Here is a 25,388-nt window from a genome sequence, read left to right as displayed (position 1 = left end):
GGAATTAAGTGATAGCCAATCTATCTCTTGGAACATTTTGCCCTTGATGTGTGTTGTAATTACTTTACATTGTAGGACAAAGCGGCATATTGAGTTGTAGAGGGTGTCTAGTTTGCTAAGGTGAGTTTTGGGGTGCTGCTGTAGTTTGTAGTTCCTGGCAATAAACACTTTCTTTGCTGGAGAGACTTGCAACAGATTGCTGGAACAGGCTGATTCATTGCTTATGTTGCTAGTCCTGCCTGACACTGAGAGTCTATGTCACGGGAGACATGGGTAGAACTATGCTAATACCAGTTATCAAGCCTCTCAGGAAATGGGCCTTATTATAGACTTCCTGTGCGTTCACATTTCAGTCACTTCTGATCAGGTGATGTGCGCACAATTAAATCATATTGTATTTGTTCTTCAACACATTTGGGTGTATTAGAGTTCTTTATGATCATAATATTTTTGTATTAGCCACATCACCAGATGAGAAATTGTCAGGAAATGTATCCATATGTGAGGTATAATAAACGCTTCCACGTGTACAATTTAGGACACACAAGTGATTTTAAAATGTACACACCGACTTTCCACAATCTATTTATCACTTCTTATTAAATATGCTCTGGCACCGACTAACCACTTCCTGGTACCTGCTGTTAGTTTGTGGTGACATAATAAAAGGTACCCTTATTATATCAGTTACTGACACAGAGTTTTCTTCTGTCTTTACTCTCTTTGCAGGTAACGCAACCATTGCAGAATAGTCCCCACCTCTTACATATGTTTCGTTTTTTTTTCTTCAGACATAAAATGGTTTGAAGTAATAATGACTAAATTACATCAATAATTCGCAGGAAATGTGTGTAATGCAAAGAAAAATAGTATATTTAGCAGATGTAATGTGGAAGTCACGGAGCAGCCTCACTTACAGAAAGCACAGAGTCTTGTTTTTTTGTTTTTGTTTTAAAGCAACATTTTCTCAGTAGAATCCCACTGGTGTCCTGTCCACATTGTCCTTGTAAACGGTTAACTGAAACCATCCTCACTAAACTTGATCCGCAGACTATCCCCTGAGGTGGTATCAAGGTCAGTTCTGAAGTACGGTTTCACCGCTTTGCTAAACCGGTATAACAGCTGTAATGAGACCGAGTCAGGCTCTTGGAACGTTATAAAATGAAAATTACTCAGTTCAATATTTATCGTGTTAAAGAAACAATCATTTGCATTAAACATTATATCTGCATATACACTGGCCATAAGCTTCACCTTCCAAATATGTCATCATACCTTCTGTAGGAACCCTTCAATTAGACTGTGAGCTATTTCTGGAGATTATTTGTTTATTTGTACGTATGGTATTGTATCCGTACAGTTGTATATGTTTTCACCCTCTATTTTACATTGAGTATTTTACTCTAAAAAGTGGCACAATATAACAGGTAGAATGGTATAAAGGATCACAGCCTTGTGTTGTTAAAGTATTGGTCCCAGCCAACCCTCGAGAAAAAGCTATAACCATGCTGGGTTATTATTGTAAGATAATATATATAATATATATATACCCAGTTAATTCATACCCAGTTAACCAACCCCACACAGATGAGACCCATTAAGGTCGAAACAGCTGTCTGTGGGTGGGTTTTCTGGGTATGCACCTTAACCCTGGCTGTGCTCAAAGCTGTGACCAGGCAGCAAGCTTAAGCCTATAGGGAACCATGTTAAAAATGGTTTTTGAAGCAAAAAGTGGCACTGTGTGCTCATTTGCATGTCATTTCCCAGAATCCCTTTCTGCAGTGGAAGTGCTGTGTGCTGGGTGATAATGGTGAAAGGCGGGGTTGCAGACCTGCCTAAGACATGCAGTTGAGCATACAGTTGTATTTACATTTATATATATATATATATATATATATATATATATATATATATATATATATATATATAGAAACCCTGTCTTCCCATAAGAGAAGGCACAAAAGCAACAACACTCAGATATAGCAAAAAGACATGTATTAGCAGTGACAAAACAGCACACTATGGGTTTATAGTGTGCTGTTTTGTCACTGCTAATACATGTCTTTTTGCTATATCTGAGTGTTGCTGCTTTTGTGCCTTCTCTTATGGGAAGACAGGGTTTCTATATTGATTTCTATGGAGCATGCACCTTGACTTTACATTTGTTGCTTGGAGTGCTGGCTGCTGCTTTTTGTTATATATATATATCTATATCATGGCAGCCTGGGGTTCCTTTATTTTGATATCACCAACGGATATTGGTTGGTTTACAGTTTCTTTCTTTTATTCTAATCTCCTTTTTACGGGTACAATTATTTCAATAAAGTAGGCTAATGTTTTAACATAATTTGGGAGTGCTGGGCCCTTTCTTGCATAAGAGATCATGACTTGTATAGTATGTGTGCTTGGAAGAACATCAGGCTGTAGCAATACTTATTACTGGTATACACTGCAGGGTGTTGTTTTCCTGGAGGAAGGAATTTTTCCCTCGGAACAATAACAGCTTTTATTAATCAGTTGGCTGCTGAGTTTCATTCTCTGTTTGCTCTTTAGAGTAACAAAAAATGTATAGTGGAAAGACAAGGTTACCTAAGGCAGCTTGGACGGTTGTGAAGAAAGCGGTTTGCTTCCTTCCCTGATCAGTCCTGCTCACTTGCTAGCACATTTTTCTTTCTGTTTATAGTCTCACTAATTCTATGGTTAGATCACCATTAAAAAAAAAGTGCATTTACTCCATCCTGTTAACAGCTTTTTACACACGATACAGTCAGTTGTGTGAAATGTTGCATGCTCTTCCAACAGTTAAAGTTTTTTTTCAATATCTATACATTTAGCATGTTCTTGCATTGCGCTGCTAGTTTTACCTAGCGCTGTATGGAGACATTTTGCAGGCACAGGTCTCTGCCCTGTGGAGCTTACAATCTATTTGTTGGTGTTTTTTTCACATGGAGATAAGGTGACTTACCCAAGGTCACAAGGAGCCAACACTGGGAGTTGAACCAGGTTCCCCAGCTCAGTGCCAATCAGTGTCGTTACTCACTGAGCCACTCCTTCTCCCTACATATATATATTCTTTATAGAAAGAGCCCTGTAATGAGGGGTGCTCAACTCCAGTACTCAAGACCTCCCAACAGGTCAGGTTTTAAGTATATCCCTGCTTCAGCACAGGTGGCTCAATCAGTGTCTCAGTCAAAGACCGAGCCACTGATAGACCCACCTGTGCTGAAGCAGTGACTGATTGAGCCCCCTGTGCTGAAGCTGGGAATGTTTGAGACGCCTGTGCTGAAGCAGGGACTGGAGTTGAGCACCACTGCTGTGATGCATTGCTGGTTCTCCTGCACTAATGGGTTAAACGTCCTGGATTCCAGAGAGACTTTGCAATAGGCAATGTGTTACAAGTCGTCTTGCACAGCAGGGGCTAAGCTTCCCAGTACAGCCAGAATTGCATTGGGATTTTCAGTGCAACGCTGCATGATACACTAACCTTTCAAGTGACATTACAGCTGTGCAGAAGTTAGTGTCAGGAGGGGCTGTCTGCAATTTTGTGTTCAGCTGAGCTCTTTATTGTACCCAAAAACAGAACCCCTGGCATAATAGAAAGTGATCCTGCCTACATATCCCCTGACAGCAGGGATCCAATGAGAACAGTGTGTGACTCCGCTCTTATACCTCCATTGGTCGCCGCACAGGATGGAAACGCTTACAGGGGATTAAACATTTCAGATAATTTTTTATTATTTTACAAGCCTTGTTTTTTGTTTGTTTTTATGAAAGGAACAATTGGACATGAAAAAATCAGCTGTCGGCCTTCTCATACAGCTCAAGGCTTTAGTAACTCATTCGCTGACACAGGGTCCTATTTAGCAATCTACAAGTTAAAAGGTGTATGAAATGTGCCCCTGCTTTAATTATTCATTTTTTTTTTTGTGTCTTCATATAATATTTGTAACCCTTTCAGTGCCAGAGATTTGTGTCATCTCCGTGGACACGGACGGACCCTCCAGCACTTACACATCACATGATGTTGTTTCCGTTCTGACCGTTGGGCTGGATGTGACAGGGAGGGGGCGCCAATCACGTACCACGCCTAAAAACCAAGTAACAGTACGTCATAAGGGCCCCATGGGGTGGCACTTTTATTGACGTACACCATATGTCATTAGAGCACTGAAGGGGTTAAAACAATGCTGGAAGGTTTTGTCTCCCAGGTTAATTGAGTTTCTCTTCATGGCATAAGTTTAGGAATCTGTCTACCATTACTACAACAGATATACCCATAGTCTTCTATTTGCCATTATAGTGGGACATTTCTGTAGGTCATTTATTACAGTAAAACTCATTTTACGTAATAACAAAGTAAAACATACTGAAGGGTCATCTCTTCATTTTAGTAGGAACCCCCTTTCCATTACCTTATTGCTCCCATCTCATTCCTTACACCCAAAGAGTACTCTCATTTTTTAGATTATAAACTCTTTGGCCTCCTGAGATACATTTTGTTTCTTGAACAGCAACTATTCAGTAGAAAGTTAGTGGACAAATATTGATATAATCAGAGGTAATGAAGAAAGTGAGAAATGAATTCCTAAAAGGAGGATATTGTTGGATGACAGCAAATGAGCGTTAAGAAAAATGAGACAGAAGATGGTGATGTGCTTATGAGTGAATGTAAATAATTGACTAAGTAGGAAAAAAAGAAACAATAAAAGGAAGAAAGATAGACACCAATGAATGTAGTGGGAAGAAATAAATATTATAAATCACGCTACACTCGCCATCATTCAGTAACTTACTCTAATCAATCATCCATCAGAAATTCATGTTGGACAGAATAATTGTTTTATAAATTATTGATGCTTTATTGAAAGATTTATGTTAAAACACAATTCAAATAAGGCAATCATTCAGACTGTCAGGAGGAAAACAAGAGGAATCATCTGCTGAAACTTCAGGTCAACAACACATCCTAAATAGTGACTTAAATAACGGCCAATAAAAAGTACAAATGCCTTGGGACTTGTTGAGCACCACTATATGATAAGATGCACTTAAGTTTGTGTTGGGATGCTGGTATGAAAAAGCATCTGGAATGGACCAATCTGTAATAAGTAACCCTGAATACCAATCGTTTTCCTGCTCAAGTACCAGGGTAAATGTATTCTTGAGGCTTTGGTCCTCTTTGCACGATACTAGAATTAAGATTCAAATGATTTGCAGAACAGTACAGATTATGCGCTAATACAATCCTTATACGAAGAGCTGTACCGTGAAATCACTATTTGGTGTTGCATTGTTTTGTCGCCAGTGAAAGGGTTAAAATATAGTTTACAGGCATGCAGCATAATTATATATTTGACATTATCCAAGTCCAGCTTGTTCCATTGTATATTTAAATTGTAACCATGCTGGTAATATAGAAAATGGGGAACAGCGCATGTAGTAGAATAAACCATTAGAAAAGTTGGTGGAGCTTTCAGTGTTTAGATGATACACTGGCAGATTACAGAGACTGGAGGAGCACATGTACTGATAGAAAGGACCTGCTTTAGGCTCCTATTCTAATCAGTGTACTGTGGAGTTCATCTCATGCCCCATTCAAATACGTTGGAGTGGCCAACTGCAGTCCTCATGGGCCATCAACAGGTAAGGTTTTAAGGATTTCCGTGCTTCAGCACAAGTGGCTCAATCAAAGGGGCTCAGTCAGCCCTGCATTGGACTAACATTTTCTCCAGCACAGGGAAGGGACGTCACAGCATATTCCAAGTCAAAAGTGAATGACCAGCACGTGCCGAGTGTTGTACAGTTGTGACAACACCATGGATAACAAAAGAAAGTACATTTTAATAATGAAATTAATCATAACTGTTCAAGCATTAGCTCGGCCTTTAATATTAAGGACTACAGTTATTTCTAAAGTATACTATATTTAAAAAAAATAATATATATATATTATATATATATATATTATATGTATTTTTCCTAATCACAATGTTGGATAAATGGCAGATTAAAACAGGGCAGCAAGTAGTTTACACAAGGTCAACAGGGAAGAATAAATTGCTATAAATTGTTTATACACTTGACCTTGATTGTATATTTCATTTATGAAATTGAGCTTTTCTTCGATTTAAGTTCCTGAATGTTTCAGCAGATTTTTCCCCTCAAACACTTGGAATTCGGTGGAATTTCCAAAGCTCAAACCTAATTAGAACAACTGGGCTCGTGAAAATACAGTTAATGTACATTTTAACTCTTAACACAATGGGTGATTTCCCGCTCTGGCAGTGAAAGGGTTAATTGCATGCATTTGCTGTTGTCCTCGTAAATGTTTATTTTGTAGAAAGCAAATAGAAATACCAATTATGAGCACATTCACATCTCAAACAGGTCCACAACCCTGTTTTTACCCATTATCGTTTAGCAAAAAATGCTTCAACTGCAGCCAGGTATTCTGGGTAATGATACGCAAATGTGCGCTCTCAGTGTATTTTGAGGAAAGGAATCTATCATGTGACCATTCCTATGACACACACACGTTTAGGTATATATACTTATGTGCACACAAATGTATTAGTAAACTCTGTATTTCATTAAAATCCAGATTATCATACATATATTTCAGATCCTAAATGTGATTAGTCTGAAAATGTAAATGGGGGGGTGGGAGGGGGGGTGGGAGGGGGGTGGGTTCCATTGGTATTATCCTCAATTTTGTAACAAAGTAATACGGAAATCCAGCAGGATATTAGGTGGTATAGGGGGAGCGGCATAAAAAGAAGAAGGGTGGTGATGCTACTTTATAGATGATATAGAACAAGAAGCTGGAGGATGGCAGCGAAGGGGAAATGTGAGGAAGTACGTCACTGAAAGAGTGGTATATTCATATAGTAGCCTCCAAACAGAAGTGGTAGCGGCTAACACAGTAAGGGAATTCAAACATGCTTGGGATTAGGGCCGGCTGGATGGAGGAGCCATCGGTCCGACTGCACCTGGCCCCGCGCTTACAGAGACCCCACATTCTTCTCCGGCCCAACTTCAGTAATCAACTTAAGGTAACCACCGCAACATTTAATCTGTGATTGCAGGGGGAGAGCACAGTGCCTCTTTAAGTGCCGGCATATCCTCCTGCTATCATGTGACAAACGCGTTACCACGCTGTCACATGACGCAGCAAAGTCACATGACAACGCAACGTCACACGGCGTGAGGGCGGGCAAGAGGCCCCGGGCGTCACTTGACGCCGCTTCATCAAGGCGATGCGTTGTAGCAGGAGGAGGTGCCGGGTCCAGAGGAGGTAATAGGCCCGCCATACTGACTCTGCACAGGGCCCCGCCAAACTACCAGCCAGCCCTGCTTAGGGTAGACATTAGGCCATTAAGAAATACAAAAGAAAGCCAAGGATCAAATAGGGTCTGAAGTTTTTTAGGAGATAGGAAAATGGCAGGCATGGTTTGGCCAAGTGATTCTTATCTGCCATCAAAACTATGTTTCCATCTAGAGCAGTTGATACCAACATTGTGAAATCTGTTTTTGACAAAGATGTGGCCTTTTTTTTAAATCTCGTTTCACAATTTCACATTAGTGTGCCTGGACACTTAGTAACCTCTTGTTCCTGGAAGGACCGGAAACACAATAGGAATTCCAGCAAACAGAGGGTTATTAGTCAGCTCCATACACTGTGTACATTTCATGGCAATTTCCCACAAGATGCAGAATAGTTGAATCATTCAAACACCATGCTAAAGGCAATGAAGAGATTAATCTGAAGCCTGCCTCTTCCAGGTTTCACCAGATACAATGGATAATTGTCAGTTCTTGTTGTGCAGATGCTGTTGCAGATGGAGGTCCTGTACCTGCATGCATAGAAAATGAATTAGACTGGCAATCCCCTTTTATACATCATAAATATGTAATTTGTTCAGCTGTTGTAATTAAATATGTATGTGTGAAACAGCCACCATTCAGGTCATTAATGATGCACCATGCCAAATTATAGCTTACAGACAGTAATGTGCATTGTTGTGCAATGAGGGAATTACACAGGCTTTCCTATGAAGAGAAGGAATCAGTGCCTTTAAGTGGCATGTTTTTATTACTATCATTTGGGCCACTTCAGTTCACACACAGGATCTGGGTAATGTGAGGTTAGTAAGCTGTACTTATAGTGTCATCTTTTTTTTTTTAGGATTTATTATTTTTTTAATCTTTCATTTTGCACTTACTAAATTAATCTTTATGTGGTTTTCTATATGAAGAAACTAGCCACATTGTATTCAGCTAATTTCTGTAATTTTTTTGAATGTAGCAATGCTAATTTTTAAGGCACTGATAAAAGAAAAGTAGGTTTTTTTTTGTAATTTATAAGCAGTTGTATAAGAAGAAAAAAAAAGAGAACACAAACTTACTTTGGAAACTGCCAGGTTTCATTAGTTTTGCATCTGACTCAGGCCTTTGATAAATGACCCCTTATAAAGTTTGGAGTTCTCAGAGAAGGCTGGCAAATCCATCGCTGAAAATTCACGGTTAACTGTCAGTGAGAAAAATGCAAGTGTTTTTTTTTTTTTTTCACTTTAGCACAACTTTGATAATTTTCCGACTGTGGTATTTTTTTTACCAGTACTGTACATATACTAAAACAAAATACCAATACATTTTTACTTTTGTTTTTCTGATGTGTTACTTATCGTTATCAGAAGCATTATTATTATTATGATTATTAATAACTTAAAAGCCTACATATTAAGATCAATTTAACTACATTTCTTTCTGCCAGCTTAACCAGACTACCAGTCTACAAAGAAGACCACATGTGTTAATGTGTAAATATGTTTTGCGTGTACGGTCGGACATTTCAGAGGCTTGCCATTTTTCCAGGACAAAACGTAATCCTGCTCTTTACAATTTGATACATTCTTGCACATCAGATTTCATAGGTCTGGTCAGGTTTTCAGGATATCGGTGCTTGAGCACAGGTGGCTCAATCAGTGGCTCATCGAAGACCTGTTGGTGGCCCTTGAGGACTGGAATTGGCCACACCTGTAGTAATTGGCCACGAAAAAGTGTTTGTTTGTTGAAGGTTGTAATGTTCTGCCCATTCCAGCCCATCTATGTCCAGCATGTCTGACATCACATGACATCTGCAAAGTGACTTGTGAGATCTGGAAATCTTGCACACAGCTACTTCTGTGAAGCATGATCACGTTGGTTCAACATAAGCCTTCATAATGGGCAACCAACCAGCAGTGAAACCATTTTATTATTTAATTGTTACAGTTGGTTTTCTTCTGTTCTATCTGCGACCTCTTTAATATGGATGTGGATTATATAGATTGCAGCTGTATTTATAATTTGGCAAGATGTTTAGCGCATGGGTGCGCAAACGGGGGGGCACAACATTTTCGGGGGGGGGGGGGGGCAAGGGGCGGCAGTTACAGAGGCCCCGAACTCTTCCCCACAACATTGAAATAAAATTCAGTGGGAGTCAAATGACGCCGCGGGGTCAAATGGCAATGCCAAAGAAAATGTAGGGGGGGGAGGGAAGGAAGAGCAGGCAGCGGGGCGCAAACAAAAAAGTTTGTGCTTCCCCGGTTTAGAGAACAAACAGTGTAAATATCTTGAAGTAGGCCACACTTTTTTCTTTTTTTTAGATGGTTCTTGCCGTCTTCTTTCACAACACACTAACCTCAGTGCTAGTGACCATATGTGGTTAGCCATTGTTTTCAAACCAAGGATAAGAAGAAAAAGGTGACACTGTGCTAATTTGCATATCATTTCCCAGAATCCCTGGCTGCAGTGGAAGCACTGTATGCTGGGAGATAATGGGGGAAAGCAGAGCGGCAGACATGTCTGAGACACGTAAATGTGCGTTCAAGTGATATTTTTTTATTTGCTTTCCAAAACAACTTATATTATAGATGTATAATATAAATATATACTTTTTTTCCACTAAGGGTAGCTAATGACTTCATTAATTTCTGTTATTGTTAAAAATGTGACCAATGAAGATGGTTAGTAATGCTCCATTTGGTATCTAGAATTCGAATAGGAAACCATGGATGTTGCAAATTGTTTCACTTGAGTATTTTATGTTCCAAAGAAAACCCAAGAAGTCTCTTCCCTCTCTGTGCTTCAGTTTACTCAGCTGCAATGAGCCTGCTTAAATAAAAAATAGTCATAACAGTACTAGAATAATAACGTTTATCATCTCCCTTGTTTACTTTTACAAATAGCGACCAGACTTGATTGGATTCAAACATGATTTGATTCAGAACCGAAATGTCTTCCCTCCCTGTGCTTCAGTTTACTCAGCTGCAATAAGCCTGCTTTAATAAAAAAAAAATAGTCCAAGAATAATAACATGTATCTTCTCCCTTGTTACATTTTACAACTGACATGCATTCTGTGAATGGAGGAGCAGACTTGGTTATGATTGAAAACCAAGTTGTCAGACTCTGTAACTCACATGGAATCACTATTTCTGCCCGGGTGTTAGACGCAGTTAATGCTGTTGTGCAGGAAAGAGAGTTGCACCAAATATTACCCTTTAAAATCCTTTTTATGCCGAATCTCACCCAATGAATGTGAAAATCTAGAGGGCCCAGTAAACCAAAAATGTGCAGACTCTGCAGTCATAGGAATGTGTGTTGACTGTTCTAAGTCAACAGAAAGTTGCCCCACTCGCTTTTCTTCCTTTAGAATTTGTTTCGGAGGAAAAAACCCAGGGCCCAGAAGTTGTTTTATTAAGAGCTAAGGTGTGACACAAAAGAAAAAAACATTGTGCTGTTCTGAAATAATATAACTAATTCACAAAGTTGGCCTATTTTTCAGGATATTGATTTTACTTACATTATTTTTGGTGCAAAATCCTAAACAGCGCAGCATATTATTTATGCAAATTAAACTCAATATCAATATTGCACAGGCGATACCTGGGATTAATTAATAACACCATTTTTTTTGTTGTGTTTTGTGCAAGTCGATTGTAATATACGTAGTTATATAGTGTTTCTTTTGCTTCCATATTGCTTTATTGTTTAGTTTATAGCAACCATTGTGAGCTACAATGAAATTCTTTAATCTAATCTGAGAAATTACAATTAGAGATAATTTTCTTGTTTATAAAAACAGGTATTTTAACATTAACAGTGCGTTACTTAAGGTACCTTTATGTATACATTGTACAGGTCTATACTCAAATAATCATTGAATATTACAATATCAAACCACATAAAAGAAACACTATGAGTTGCTTAATCAGGTTGGAGTATTTAGAAATGCTGTGTACAGTAATACATTATACCCCTTGCATCACAGAGCACACTATCAGTTTTCTTTAATTACATTAGACATTATCTCATACAGCAGCAAATGAAAGATCTAATTTTTATTTAGATTCTTGGTAGGTTATATTATATTTTATTGGAACCTTTCCCAAATGTATGCTACAGTACAATGCTGCTGGGCACAGGTGTGCATGATTGTGTTGTATACACTAACTCACGTACAATGTAAATATATATTATATATAGTGCCATATTTACGAAGTCGTGCTTTTGCATAAGACACCTTATGACTCATTCATGAGAGAGCACCGTAAGGTGTCTCATAGAATAGCACAACTTGGTAAACATGGCCCATAATATTTACGTCCACCAATATAAGATATCAGTCCACAATTTCTTCCAATAGTAACAGTAATGGTTGTGGTCCTTCTGCTTTTAAATCTTATAAAAAATTACACACATCCAACAAAATCAGTGCCACTCCAAAAGTAGATATAAAAGGACTTTCTCCGCCTAAATGGAGTGAAATTCAACGACTATATTGTGTATTAATGGTTTGCGAAGGGAGACATTAGGTACTCACAGGGTATTCATTAAGCAAATCTGTCCGGAAGGAGTATTATTTTCATCTGACATTAGAGCCTACTTTCCTAATAAAAGGCCAGTTTTGGGGAACATGGGAGCATAAGGTAACAAATATCCAGCACTCTGTATTTATTCACTTTAATTTCTCAGTATGAATCACATTAAACATGTTTAATGTATACACAGCACAATAATGGCTTCCTATCAAAGGAAATTACATTTATTTTATATACTCCATGGAAACCTATAAACTAGCAAAAGCAAAACAAAAACAAAACAGTGCACACTATAAAAATAATCACTATAAAATGTTCTCCTTAATATAGTAGCATGGCCTGCCCTTTTAAACATATATACATCTATATACATACTATATCAGGGGGTGGCCAACACCAGCTCTCAAGGGCCACTAACTGGCCAGATATTAGGGATATCCCTTCTTCAGCACAGGTGGCTCAATCAATGGCTCAGTCATCCTGATGACAGGGACCAAAGGTGCCGCCCATTCAGAAAAGGCCCAGAGTGCTCCCAATGGGCCATGCGTCAAGAGAAGGGACAGGAGATTCATGCCTCACAATTGTGAGGGTCTAATCCAGCGACATGTCGGTGGAATTCTGGTTCTGACCCCTGTCTCACACCAGAAGGTGATTTTGAATGACTATATGTGTCCCAATATCTTGGCGTTGGCTGAGTAGCAAAACACAACCAAGAACAAAGAGAGAGGTAAAGTAAAATACTTGCTGTGTTACGTAAACAGAAGTAGACATTTGCTGGTACGGTGGGCTACGTTCTTCTAATTTGTGGTGCTTACTCCTTTGTATCAGATTTAATGGAGCAGCCTTTCCCTGGACCAAAGTAGTCAAGTAGAAATGGCACGTTTTAACCCCTTCAGGGTCCTAATGCCACCTGGGAGGCCCTTGTGAGGTACACTGTAGATTATGGCCCGTTGCTCGTTCTTTAGGGGCTCCACTGCGTGTACCACAGGGAAATGAGAGGCCGTCACCTCCCTGTCACATCCGGCCCGACGGCCGGAAACAGAGAGCTGATAACTTTATTCCTCCGATGAGCCATCGCGATGCAGACGTGCCGGAGGGTCTTGGCCACAGAGGTGGCACAGCCACCCAGCACCGAAAGGGTTAATAGGCGAAGGATGACTGGCACCTATCTCTTTATGATAAGCGTGAATTGAGTAAACCCAAAGAAAAGGATTAACATTGTATATTTTCTCAGGATACAAAATAAATAAGGTAGTTACTTTAAGGGTGATTGCATCTTTCGAGGGCATCTAATGACTCTGCTAACGTGTATTCTATTTGCCCCCACTACGTGGGACTGCCCCATTCAAATATTCCTGCAAATGTGCATCATAACTATACATAAAAGTTTTAAATAATGTAAATTCCACTCGCATTTTAATGCCTTTTGATATAAATATATTATTGAGTTCCTTCTTTGCAATGTCTTTCTGGCCCCTCCGGCAGCGAAGGGTTAACAGCGTTTAAACTGAAATCTAAAGTTGTTGGTTGTTATTATTTTTTTAAATTCCCACCCTTATTAAATATACTAATGTTACTGCTGCCGAACGTGTGTTCTGTGTTGATTGTTAGCACTAACTGCACGAGTTAATCAGGCTGACGTTTCTGACAAATAGAGTAACAGAAGGAAACAGCATCGTGGTTAATTCTGTCTTGTTCAGAAAGGGAACAGAACATTCCTCTGTGATCCTCTTTCACATGATTCACACAGGCCTCCTGGAAGCCAGTTTTGATGCGATTAGTTTTGGGCTTCTAAGGTCTAAAGTAGATTGACAGTAGTGACATCATTGTAGCTTACAGTGAGAGCAAGTGTGGTCAGTGCACCTTATAAACCCTTTTAGTGCTGGGTGCGGAAGTGGTTTAAGACCGATACGTCAGTATCCATGCGAAAAACTGACTGTGGGCATTACACAGACACAGAGTGGGTCATAAAAAATGCCATTGAAGTGGATGGTGTTAAAGGCAATTTGACTAGGTGTCTGTAACTCATAAAGACCAATAGGAGGTTTTAGGAAAGGGATGTGTGGCCAGATCAGATTCTGTTGTTACCTGACCCATCCCTTCCACTGCTCTGCTTCGTTTTATACAGCTATTCAGTATCACTATATTCAGTCTGAGCCACTGATTGAACCACCTGTGCTGAAGCAGGGGGCCACTGATTGAGCCACCAGTGCCGAAGCTGGTGATATACTGAAAACCTGACCTGTTCGGGGAGTGTTGAGGACTGGAGCTGAGAACCCCTGCCTTACCATGTGCAAGGAAATCATTCAACCTCAACACCTGACTAGACCATTCTCCAGCTGGACCTGTAAACGAAAAAAGTGTGACTTCCTCTTTACCATCTCCCTGAAAGGCCTGGGCTATTTACCTCCTACCTTTAATGCTGAAAGAGTTTGTAACGTGCTGCAGACGCCTCAAGTATGGAAGATGTTAAGAAGTGGTTTTTTTAGAGGTGTGTTCCAAAATAAGAAAACCATTGTGTACCCGGTTTGATTATTCACATACACCCACAGGAGCACTGTCACAGTTAACGGTTTGTGGATTAGTTCCAGACTTATGTTAACCATTTTTTGGTGTTCAGTGCCTGAGGGAACCAGTATACTGCTTTGTAGGCCCCTTTGGCAATGAATCGGTTAGCTGGGTGGGGTCAGTCTTGTGGCAGAAAGCCAGTCACTTTGATAAAACGGCTGCAAGACAGGGCCAGTCGGCCTTGATTGTTTGCTGGCATTTGTTTCTTTGGCCAAAGCCGAAGTAAACACTTTCTCTTGGATGTTGGTTTGCTGTTGTGTCTGGCAGCCACAGAAGGCAGCTTGAACTTTAGCCAGCCCACAGGCAACTATTTATACATCAGAGTGCAGCATTCGACTGGCCAGGCCTGGGAAGTGAGAGATCTGTCTGCTTTATAGCTAGAGGATGTGCCCTTTTTAATCACTTGTATGACATAGTGAGTCAGGCTCACATCTGGCCATCTCCATGTTAACCATGTATGGCGTACATATCTTTTAACTGGGAGCTGCACACGTTCCGAGAGGGGGATTTCCTGCTCTGCGCTCCGGAGCTTTCATTTCTGTTGGAAAGTTTACAGTTAATATTTTCCCTGGAACGCTGTCAAGTTTTTGACAGTGCCTGAGTGTATGCTGAACTGTGAAATCGAGACGCAGAGCAAGTTGCAAGAAATCTGTTTCTACTCAAATCTGTTAAGGTTTATAAAACTCCAGCAGAGGGGGGAAAAAAAAAATGTTTAAAACGAGAAAAGGGTCTCGGCTTGTTTCCCTCGAAGCGCTCAAAGTCCGCCATTTTAAGAATTCAGCAAAAGGCGAAGCTTTTCGTTCCTTACATGGCGGCTCTATTTACTGCCGTTCTGGCCAATCGTAGAAACGGTGCCAAATCACGTGACTTGCCACGAGTGCACTGACAAGCATTTCCTTGTTGCTAAAAACTTTGTTACCTCCACAGATTACTTTACCTTGTTTTCGATGCCAGATGCTCCTCGTTGGAGCTGTCTACCAGACTGGCATTTGTCCATAAAGTTATTTTAGTAGGTAAAAAGTCTCCGAGCACTTGAGCTGCGCACACTCTTTATGTAACATGGATTTCCCTTCTTGGTTCCTTTCCAGGAATAAGGAGCTGGGCGAGAATAGAGCTTCTCTGCAGAGAAACTAGTGGACTGACACACTCGAATCTTTGGCTCCTGACCAAACAAGCTAGATTGATGCCAAAATTCAACAAAATGACACATTATTGTGTAATGGGAAGATCATGGTAATTACAGTACTTCGTTAGGTGTTTATCTTTCACGAGAGAGAATTTTACAAAGGTATACAACCAGCTTTGAAAAGAAAACATTATAATGTTTTTTGTTTTTTTTTTTTACCATTTGCTTATATTTTATGGATTTTAAGAATATCCGCCTTTTTTTTGTATTTTCTCCGTGGAAATTTCAATCTGCCAGAGGACTTGCGCAGTGCCATGCAGAACTCATTCTCCAATGGTATTGTTTATGCCAGCACGTGATTTAACTAATTACCATAAGTATTCATTCTTAAAATGCTGAAAGTTATTAACAAGTTAGCCCTTGGCAGGTCCTCACCATAAACTCCAAAGGTAAAGCACGGTCTGCGTGCTGGAGCTTGTATATATTTGGAGTGCTTGGAGAACATTTGTTACAAATCTCATTATCACCTACAATTTCAGTCTGCCCTTGCTTGAGAGTCGATGGTCTTCTTTAAAAAAAAAAAAGGAGTCCCCAAATAGACTATAGACTACATTCTGATATTTCCAACTGCAATGTTCACAAACTAAAACAATGAAGACTATGATTTTGGCTAAATGTAACATTTTAATAAATCATGATGAATTGCAATATTTTACCCCCAGATGTATACAAGAGATGCTGTAACCCAAGCATCACTTTGCCATACATTCTTGGGTAATTATCGCCTATAAATTATAAAAACGAATTCTTTAGACATTGGACCAGCTATTGGGGCTTATTCTGTAAGGTGTGATAGCACAGATGACGTTCTATCGCATGAAAAGTCCCATTGACTTTAATAAGGCTTTTCATGTAATAGCACGTCATCTGCATTATCACACCTTACAGAATAAGCCCCGTAGTATTCCGTTGATGGTGATTGTTGTTAATGATAACATATTACATTGTAGTTAAAATGAAGCAGCTAATTGGACATTAATTATTGTTGAATAGCATTCCATTTTACCCACTCTTTGAGTTCTCTCTTTTTTGATTCATTGTTGTTGTGAACCAAATAAAAATAATATTTAACTGCTCTTTTTTTTTTTTACTGGAATTTCCATTTTATAAAAATCTCTTACAGAAGGAGAAGTTTTGATATAAAAAAAAAATACAAAGAAGACCATCTTTTTAATGGGCAGCAGGTAAATGGGAATAATGTAATGCAAGCAGTGTTAGATAAGTGAAAAATGTTTTATATGCAGTATAATACTTATAGCACAATAATATTAGAGCATTTTATATGCAAGCTGTGCTGTGTTTATCTAAAATACAGGATTGACGTTTCAGTCCCCACCTACGTTTTATATATATATATATTATATATATATATATATATATATATATATTATATATATATACACACATACACACTCATTTGAAATTGTTAAATTGAGAATAACACATTTATAGTTAACACATTTCTTCTTTTAAATTTTTTTTTATTAATATTTATACATTTTACAGTATTTAATGCAGAATGCTTTTAAAATATTGAGCGATGATTTAACTTCAAATTATTTTTCAATTAAAATCTGCAGAAGTATATATAAATTATATAGTTGGCTGAAACAGAAATTTTCAATGAATTACATACTACAGTACAATCTTATTAAAAAAATCACTTTTATTTTTTTTGCTTTGGTTATTAAAATTTATTGCAGTGTCAGAAGCTTGGCCTGGCCTTGAACAGTCAACACAAGAGCAGTATTAAAACTACAAAAACCCGAATTAAAAATCTGCCAGGACAACTTTATGTTTTAGCCCCAGAAAGATATACAGTAACACATGTAATGGGATATTTTTGTTATATTAAAAGCCTTGGATATCCTGCTGTAAGGGCTAACTTAGCCCTGTAGGATCAAGTATGTAAGATATTTTCTTTAAGGAAATTAATTTGTTTTCGCACTTTTTAGATCTTTTGATTTCAATGACATACCTTCAAGCAGCAAATGTCTCATAAAATAGACTACCTCATCTGAACTTGCCGGGTTTTTGGCATCACAAAAGCAGCTACTTTGTATTCCTACAAGTGGAGGACTCCTGCGTTTAACAGATATCCCAGATGTGACTGCTAGTTCTGTTAGTGCTTATATCTGTGTTTGTCAATCTTTTAAGAACTGGGGATTCTTCTTTTCCGACTGCACAGGCCGTTAGTACATTTGTCTTACGTAGTGAAGATATCAATCTTATAAAGCACTAGGACTATATCACTGCACAAGGACTATATCACTGCACTAGGACTGCACTAGGACTATATCACTGCACTAGGACAATATCACTGCACTAGGACTATATCACTGCACTAGGACTATATCACTGCACCAGGACTATATCACTGCACTAGGATTATATCACTGCACTAGGACTATATCACTGCACTAGGACTATATCACTGCACTAGGACTATATCACTGCACTAGGACTATATCACTGCACCAGGACTATATCACTGCACTAGGACTATATCACTGCACTAGGATTATATCACTGCACTAGGACTATATCACTGCACTAGGACTATATCACTGCACTAGGACTATATCACTGCACTAGGACTATATCACTGCACTAGGACTATATCACTGCACCAGGACTATATCACTGCACTAGGACTATATCACTGCACTAGGACTATATCACTGCACTAGGACTATATCACTGCACTAGGACTATATCACTGCACTAGGACTATATCACTGCACTAGGACTATATCACTGCACTAGGACTATATCACTGCACTAGGACTATATCACTGCACTAGGACTATATCACTGCACTAGGATTATATCACTGCACTAGGACTATATCACTGCACGAGGACTATATCACTGCACTAGGACTATATCACTGCACTAGGACTATATCACTGCACTAGGACTATATCACTGCACGAGGACTATATCACTGCACTAGGACTATATCACTGCACGAGGACTATATCACTGCACTAGGACTATATCACTGCACTAGGACTATATCACTGCACTAGGACTATATCACTGCACTAGGATTATATCACTGCACCAGGACTATATCACTGCACTAGGACTATATCACTGCACTAGGACTATATCACTGCACCAGGACTATATCACTGCACTAGGACTATATCACTGCACCAGGACTATATCACTGCACTAGGACTATATCACTGCACTAGGACTATATCACTGCACTAGGACTATATCACTGCACTAGGACTATATCACTGCACTAGGACTATATCACTGCACCAGGACTATATCACTGCACTAGGACTATATCACTGCACTAGGACTATATCACTGCACTAGGACTATATCACTGCACTAGGACTATATCACTGCACTAGAACTATATCACTGCACTAGGACTATATCACTGCACCAGGACTATATCACTGCACTAGGATTATATCACTGCACTAGGACTATATCACTGCACTAGGACTATATCACTGCACTAGGACTATATCACTGCACTAGAACTATATCACTGCACTAGGATTATATCACTGCACTAGGACTATATCACTGCACGAGGACTATATCACTGCACTAGGACTATATCACTGCACCAGGACTATATCACTGCACTAGGATTATATCACTGCACTAGGACTATATCACTGCACTAGGACTATATCACTGCACTAGGACTATATCACTGCACTAGAACTATATCACTGCACCAGGACTATATCACTGCACTAGGACTATATCACTGCACTAGGACTATATCACTGCACTAGGATTATATCACTGCACTAGGACTATATCACTGCACCAGGACTATATCACTGCACTAGGACTATATCACTGCACTAGGACTATATCACTGCACCAGGACTATATCACTGCACTAGGATTATATCACTGCACTAGGACTATATCACTGCACTAGGACTATATCACTGAACTAGGACTATATCACTGCACTAGAACTATATCACTGCACTAGGACTATATCACTGCACTAGGATTATATCACTGCACTAGGACTATATCACTGCACGAGGACTATATCACTGCACTAGGACTATATCACTGCACTAGGACTATATCACTGCACTAGGACTATATCACTGCACGAGGACTATATCACTGCACTAGGACTATATCACTGCACGAGGACTATATCACTGCACTAGGACTATATCACTGCACTAGGACTATATCACTGCACTAGGACTATATCACTGCACTAGGATTATATCACTGCACCAGGACTATATCACTGCACTAGGACTATATCACTGCACTAGGACTATATCACTGCACCAGGACTATATCACTGCACTAGGACTATATCACTGCACTAGGACTATATCACTGCACCAGGACTATATCACTGCACTAGGACTATATCACTGCACTAGGACTATATCACTGCACTGGGACTATATCACTGCACTAGGACTATATCAATGTTTTTTCAAATTTATAAATCAAAAGAAATATAAATGTTAATATAAAATATCTGTAAATATAAAATATCCATTGCATTTTGTTTGTGTAAAATCATTTGCAACATCTAGCAGAAACCCCAGGGTACCACGGACAAGGGATTGAAACTACCGGTCTGTATAAATGGGTACGTGTAGTGTGACTGTTTCGTGATTGAATTTTTGTTTGGTGTTCATCAGGCATATATAATATATATATACACACACACACACACACACACACACACACACACACACACACACACACACACACACACTGTATATATTGTTTTTTTTAAATAAACATTAATATTTTATTCACTGGAATATTTTTAATGCAGGACTCCTTTTAGATTTTAAGAGGCCTCGGGGAACTGGACTTTTAAGGACTCACCTGCCACGTTTTGTAGTCTTTTCAGTGCCTTTGAGGTGAGAAACGCGTTGCTCTTTAATAAACGGAGCTTGTCATGTGATAGCTTTGTAGATAAAATGGAACGCTTTATTAAAATAAAAACCTTGATTGTGCAATTATTAAAATTGAACACTGCTGCAGCAGCAGCAGGAGCAGCAGCATTCAGGAGTTGCTGCCATGGCTTTGGGCAAAGTGGAAAATGTGAAAGTGAATTTGCAGATTGCTCTAAAGATGACAATCCCCGGCTTTGTTTCACCCACAATTCATTGTCATTTAGCTACATTGCAAGAGATGGGGAAAGCATCAGCAAGATTCTTTTGACAACAGAGGGTTGCCTTAGTGATGATGGCTTGTGTTCGACTTCCCAGACTCCTACTTGTAACAGTCAATATTTATGTATGTATGCATTTATGTCATTAATAGTGTTTGAGTGAATGGGGGGATGGCGCTTTTCTCCAAGGGCCAGGTCCACAACTCTGTGTTAAATCAGGACTCATGCATAGGAACGGATGTTATGTTCCCTGAGTTAACATGGTACACTCAAAGCTATTTAAATGCAAACGCAATGTCCGAATTGCATCTCACTTGCATAGGCTTAACATGAAGTTATTGTAGCATAACGCTGCGTTGTCTTCCACCACGCGACGTTCGGCCAGTCTTGTCGTTTCTCTTGTCCAGACCCTCTAAAGTAGACTTTTGCTGAAGTCGGGGGAAGAGAAGGGAGGAAAACAATAATGCAGAGAAAAAACACCAGGTTATTTAAATGATACCCAACTGTGATGTTACACCCATCTAGACACTGCAAGACCCCTATTTCAGGGTCTGAATGAGAGTAACGCCAAATCTAGGTACAGTATACCTTATATAACGGACACTAAGCCTACACTTCAACCTTAATGGCGTTTTGTGGATATGCGATGTTATGAGAATACCTCATTTGCGTGTCATTATCACCAACATCCGTTTTAGTTAAGGCTACGCTGAAGAGAGAAAACATGGCTTATCGTTATAGTCCTTTGAAGAGACATGGTTAGTGTTAACGCGATGTTAGGTTAAAGCTGACTTAAGTAACTTAACAGAGCCTTGTGAATCTGGGCCTAAAGGAGGCTGAAGGAGGGGCTCAGTGCGTAAAGGCACAGAGGGTAGCCCGGTTTGAATCCTGGTGCCCACTCTTGGTACAGTTGTGCAAGTCCCTTTATCTCCCTGTGCCTCAAGCACCTAAACATAGCTTGCCAAGGCAGGCCTGTGCCTGTAAAATGCTATGTACGGTTTTGTAATTGTGAAGAGCTTTGAGTTCCATTGGAAGAAAAGCTCTATATGAAACATAGTTAATATTCAAAGAGCAATCCAAGCCATTTTTTGTGTGTTTTCTTTTCATTGTTTAATACAAGATTGAAGCAGGGAGTCTCAGGATCTGAACCCCATTCATTTCAGCTCCGGTGACCCCCTGTTTCCAGAGATACAGAACTCCGAAGGGTAGCCGGTATCTCTCTGTAGTTTTCTGCAGTTTAAAGCCCCATGGGCTTTCATGGTCACATGGTCCAATAGGAAGTCGAACCTGATGATGTCGCGGCTTCCTATTGGCCCGTAGGGCCCGGGAGCTTTGAAAATCCGCCATAATGTGTACCCTGGAGCGGCTACCGGCACCCACTACGGAGGTAAATATCTCCGGAAGCAGGGGGTCCCCAGAGCTGAAATGAATGGGGTTCAACCCCGGAGACCCCCGGCTTCAATCCTGTATATAAGAAAAAATAAAGGGGGGAAAACAGCTTGGATTGCCTTTTTAAAATGGCTACTTGTGTTTTGTCAATAAAAAAAGATACTTGGTCACTTGTAGCAATGTTTATTTTCAAAGTCCTTAGTCATTTTACAGAAAATGTAGTAGCAGTAAATCATATTACATTTCTCCTCTAGGCAAGCATTTGTTATATTTTGGCTATAAGTCACTTGACCAATAAGTGGCTGGGGTTGATTGGGAGATTAAGAGAAGGGAAGAAACCCATTCTGTGGTTTCTGGTGATTGTGTATGGCTAGTGGCGTCCTTGACAGAACGACATTTCACAAAACCACAAGCATAGTTTCCTCTAACCACAGGAACCCAAATCTGCTCAGAGTCCCCTTTATCCCAGCTGGCACAGCACCATACTTCTTCAGGAGCTGCTATATCATTTTAATTAAAACAAAAAAAAAATCTTTATTTTAGCACAAAAAAATAAAAAAAATCTAATTCTAATAATGAGTGAGTTGTCTCTTTACAGATTTACAACTAGCAGCAGAGATTTTTTTTTTATGAATCTCTATAGGACATTAAAGAGGGTTGGCCAGAATAATTAAAAGAACCAAATGTACTGTAATGAAAATGTTCACCTTTTCCCCCAACACATTAAATCTGTAACTGAATAAGGGGTGTGAACAACCAGACAGCGAATTAGTCAGATATGGCCTACCCACAAACTTATTAGGAGCCTGTATTTAGGGGCCTGTTAAAACCCTCTCTGGATTTTCTGACTTTGGACTAATTGATTTTGGGTTGTTTTTATACATTGTGCATATTATTTACCTCAGCCCCCTATTTTAGAATGCTAGTGTATTTATTCTGCTGAAAGGCAAAAGACTAAAAATTACCTAATAGCCCACAAATATTCGGGCAGTCATTCCTCAGCTGTTGTTTTGTTATTTTTTCACTAGCATTATGGTTATTTATGTCCAAAGCTAACACTAGCTAAATAATATTAGCCAAGGACTAAAACATCAATAGTAGAACACTTTTTAAGTCATATGTACAAAAACAGTAGTTTTGATTCACTACCAAGTACTGTAGTATTACAAAACCCAGAACATAATGTATTATTAAAGGAAATTATACAAATAAGCTTTTAGTGTGTTGTTTCTGCTTGTGGTAGTGTCATTTTTAGCATAATACGTTAGGATACAGATTGTAACATTTTAAAGAAATTAATCTGTAAAGTACTAGCCAAAAATAGCAGTGAATAAAGTAATGCAACGTGCAACGGTTTTTAAAATTCATATTATGTCATTTCTATGGAAATAAATCAAAACAGAGAGTGCGACCTATGCAATGACACCAGGAGTTTTTGAGAAGAGCAGATAAACTGCAGCTACAATTAAATATAAAAAGCAGGCAGTCCTTTTTTATGTAGACTTCTTAATAGAAATCACATATTCCAACATTTCTCACCCATTACTTCCACGTCCCTTTTTCTAATAACTTTCATCCTGAAGCAAACCTCCTTTTGCTCATCTTCTACCTTATAAGCAGCTTGTTTGCAACTGCACAAGTGATTTCCTATCCTTGAAATACATGCCGTTCACTTTGAGAAGGAACATTTCCTGCTCAGTATGATCTGCTACGTTCTGATTGATCCTCATATCTCCCTCCATTCAACTGTCTTCCATTCCTGTAGCGGGATATTGTTTGATTTAACCACAGTGTCAGCATCAAGCAGCCTCGACATCATCTTGTCCTCCCACTTGCTTCCGCCCACATATTTATTTTCATACCCATTTCCTAATCCAATGCTTCATCTGAACAGGGACCTACGTATCCTGCTGCATCTCTATAAACAACGATGTATATAAGTGAATATGTATTTTCCTTGTCAATTATGGATTTGAAGCAAAATTACTTGCTCTTTCCAGATTAAAAAGCAGCATATTGCTTTGGAGCATTACTGTGTTTGCCACAACTTTATTTCTGGAAACGTTACCTTATGTATAATTTCCTTGTATTATGCAGCTAGTCTATGATTTGCTGTGGTTCCATCAAACTCTCTAGAGCAGATGTGGCCCACTCCATTCTGATTGAGCCACCTGTGCTGAAGTAGGAATATTCTTAAAACCTGTCCTGTTGGTGGCCCTTGAGGACTGGAGTGCCCCTTTGCCCCTGATCTAGACTATGAATCTAGGAGCAGGGTTAGGGGTCAAAAGGATCTGCTCGCATCTTTTCTAGCCAGGATGACCATGTACCAGACACTCTCAACCATAACTGACTTCCCCGAACGTCCCATTTGTGCATCTTCATGCAGGACTTGATCACCTGGTTGAAATTATTAACATCTTTGTATAACATTTGGACAGGAAATGTGGTGCATGAACGATGGCTCATACAGACATTTTTCTTTCCACTATAGCTTCTCATGGTAGTTGTTTTTTTTTTTGTTCTAGTAATTGTTTCCATGTGTTGAAGAAAGCAGTGTGGGTGGTGCTGTGTGCTGGGCTCTCTACCGATTGGCTAAGAAGAAGAGACATTATGTGGAAAAGTAGTTAGACAGCCCTGAAAGCAGAGAAGAAATTGGGATGTGTGCCTAAGAACATAGAAATGGTGCATGTTTACCACAGTTATGCACTTAGTGCATGAAAGTTTGATTTATGTGATGAAATATATTCAGTGGTACAGAAAGGTGTTATTCAGGAAACGCAAGGACTTTTAGTTGCTAACTTGGTTAGTTGTAGATACTGGTATATGTTAAAAATGAATTTGAGTGATACATATTTCTATAATTTTCCATGTGCAAGTGCTATAATTCACTTCAACAAGTTCATATATTTCTGCCAAGAGTTTTCATGTTAAAACCATAACTTTGGACAGCAACCAGAGAGTCTGTGAGATCTCTCGTCTCCTTTAACCCTCTCAAAGCTAAAGAGACCTGCATGGGGACGTTACTTCTGGTGATCATATTTTTCCATGGTATCCTCAAAGCTAATTCTATGCAAAAACAACATCCGGACTACAGATCATTTGCATCGACTTAACATCACATTATTGTAACGAAACGTTGCGTTATCTTCCAAAACGTAACATTATGCCAGTCTTTTTACAGCATACATACATAGGGCTTTTGCTGAAATGGAAAGAGAGGATAGGGTAATAAT

General features: G+C 39.2%; 1 protein-coding gene and 2 long non-coding RNA genes across 22 annotated transcripts in view; 2 read left to right on the top strand and 1 right to left on the bottom strand.

Annotated features, from left to right (window-relative positions):
• NFIA (nuclear factor I A) overlaps window positions 1–25,388 on the top strand; it is a 426,576-nt gene that overhangs the window by 204,706 nt on the left and 196,482 nt on the right. The gene's annotated exons all lie outside the window — the stretch shown is intronic.
• On the bottom strand, window positions 3,809–15,560 carry LOC142503559 (uncharacterized). Its single transcript, XR_012804041.1, has 3 exons — window positions 15,369–15,560; window positions 8,406–8,527; window positions 3,809–7,853 (listed from the first exon to the last, which is right to left on the bottom strand). It is a non-coding gene; the product is annotated as an uncharacterized LOC142503559 (long non-coding RNA).
• On the top strand, window positions 10,007–18,362 carry LOC142503560 (uncharacterized). The gene is made up of 3 exons (XR_012804042.1): window positions 10,007–15,664; window positions 16,741–16,801; window positions 17,573–18,362. It is a non-coding gene; the product is annotated as an uncharacterized LOC142503560 (long non-coding RNA).

This window comes from Ascaphus truei, chromosome 10 (assembly GCF_040206685.1).
Source record: "Ascaphus truei isolate aAscTru1 chromosome 10, aAscTru1.hap1, whole genome shotgun sequence".
In the NCBI taxonomy this organism is placed as follows: Eukaryota; Metazoa; Chordata; class Amphibia; order Anura; family Ascaphidae; genus Ascaphus; species Ascaphus truei.
This window is presented reverse-complemented; position numbering and strand designations above follow the sequence as displayed.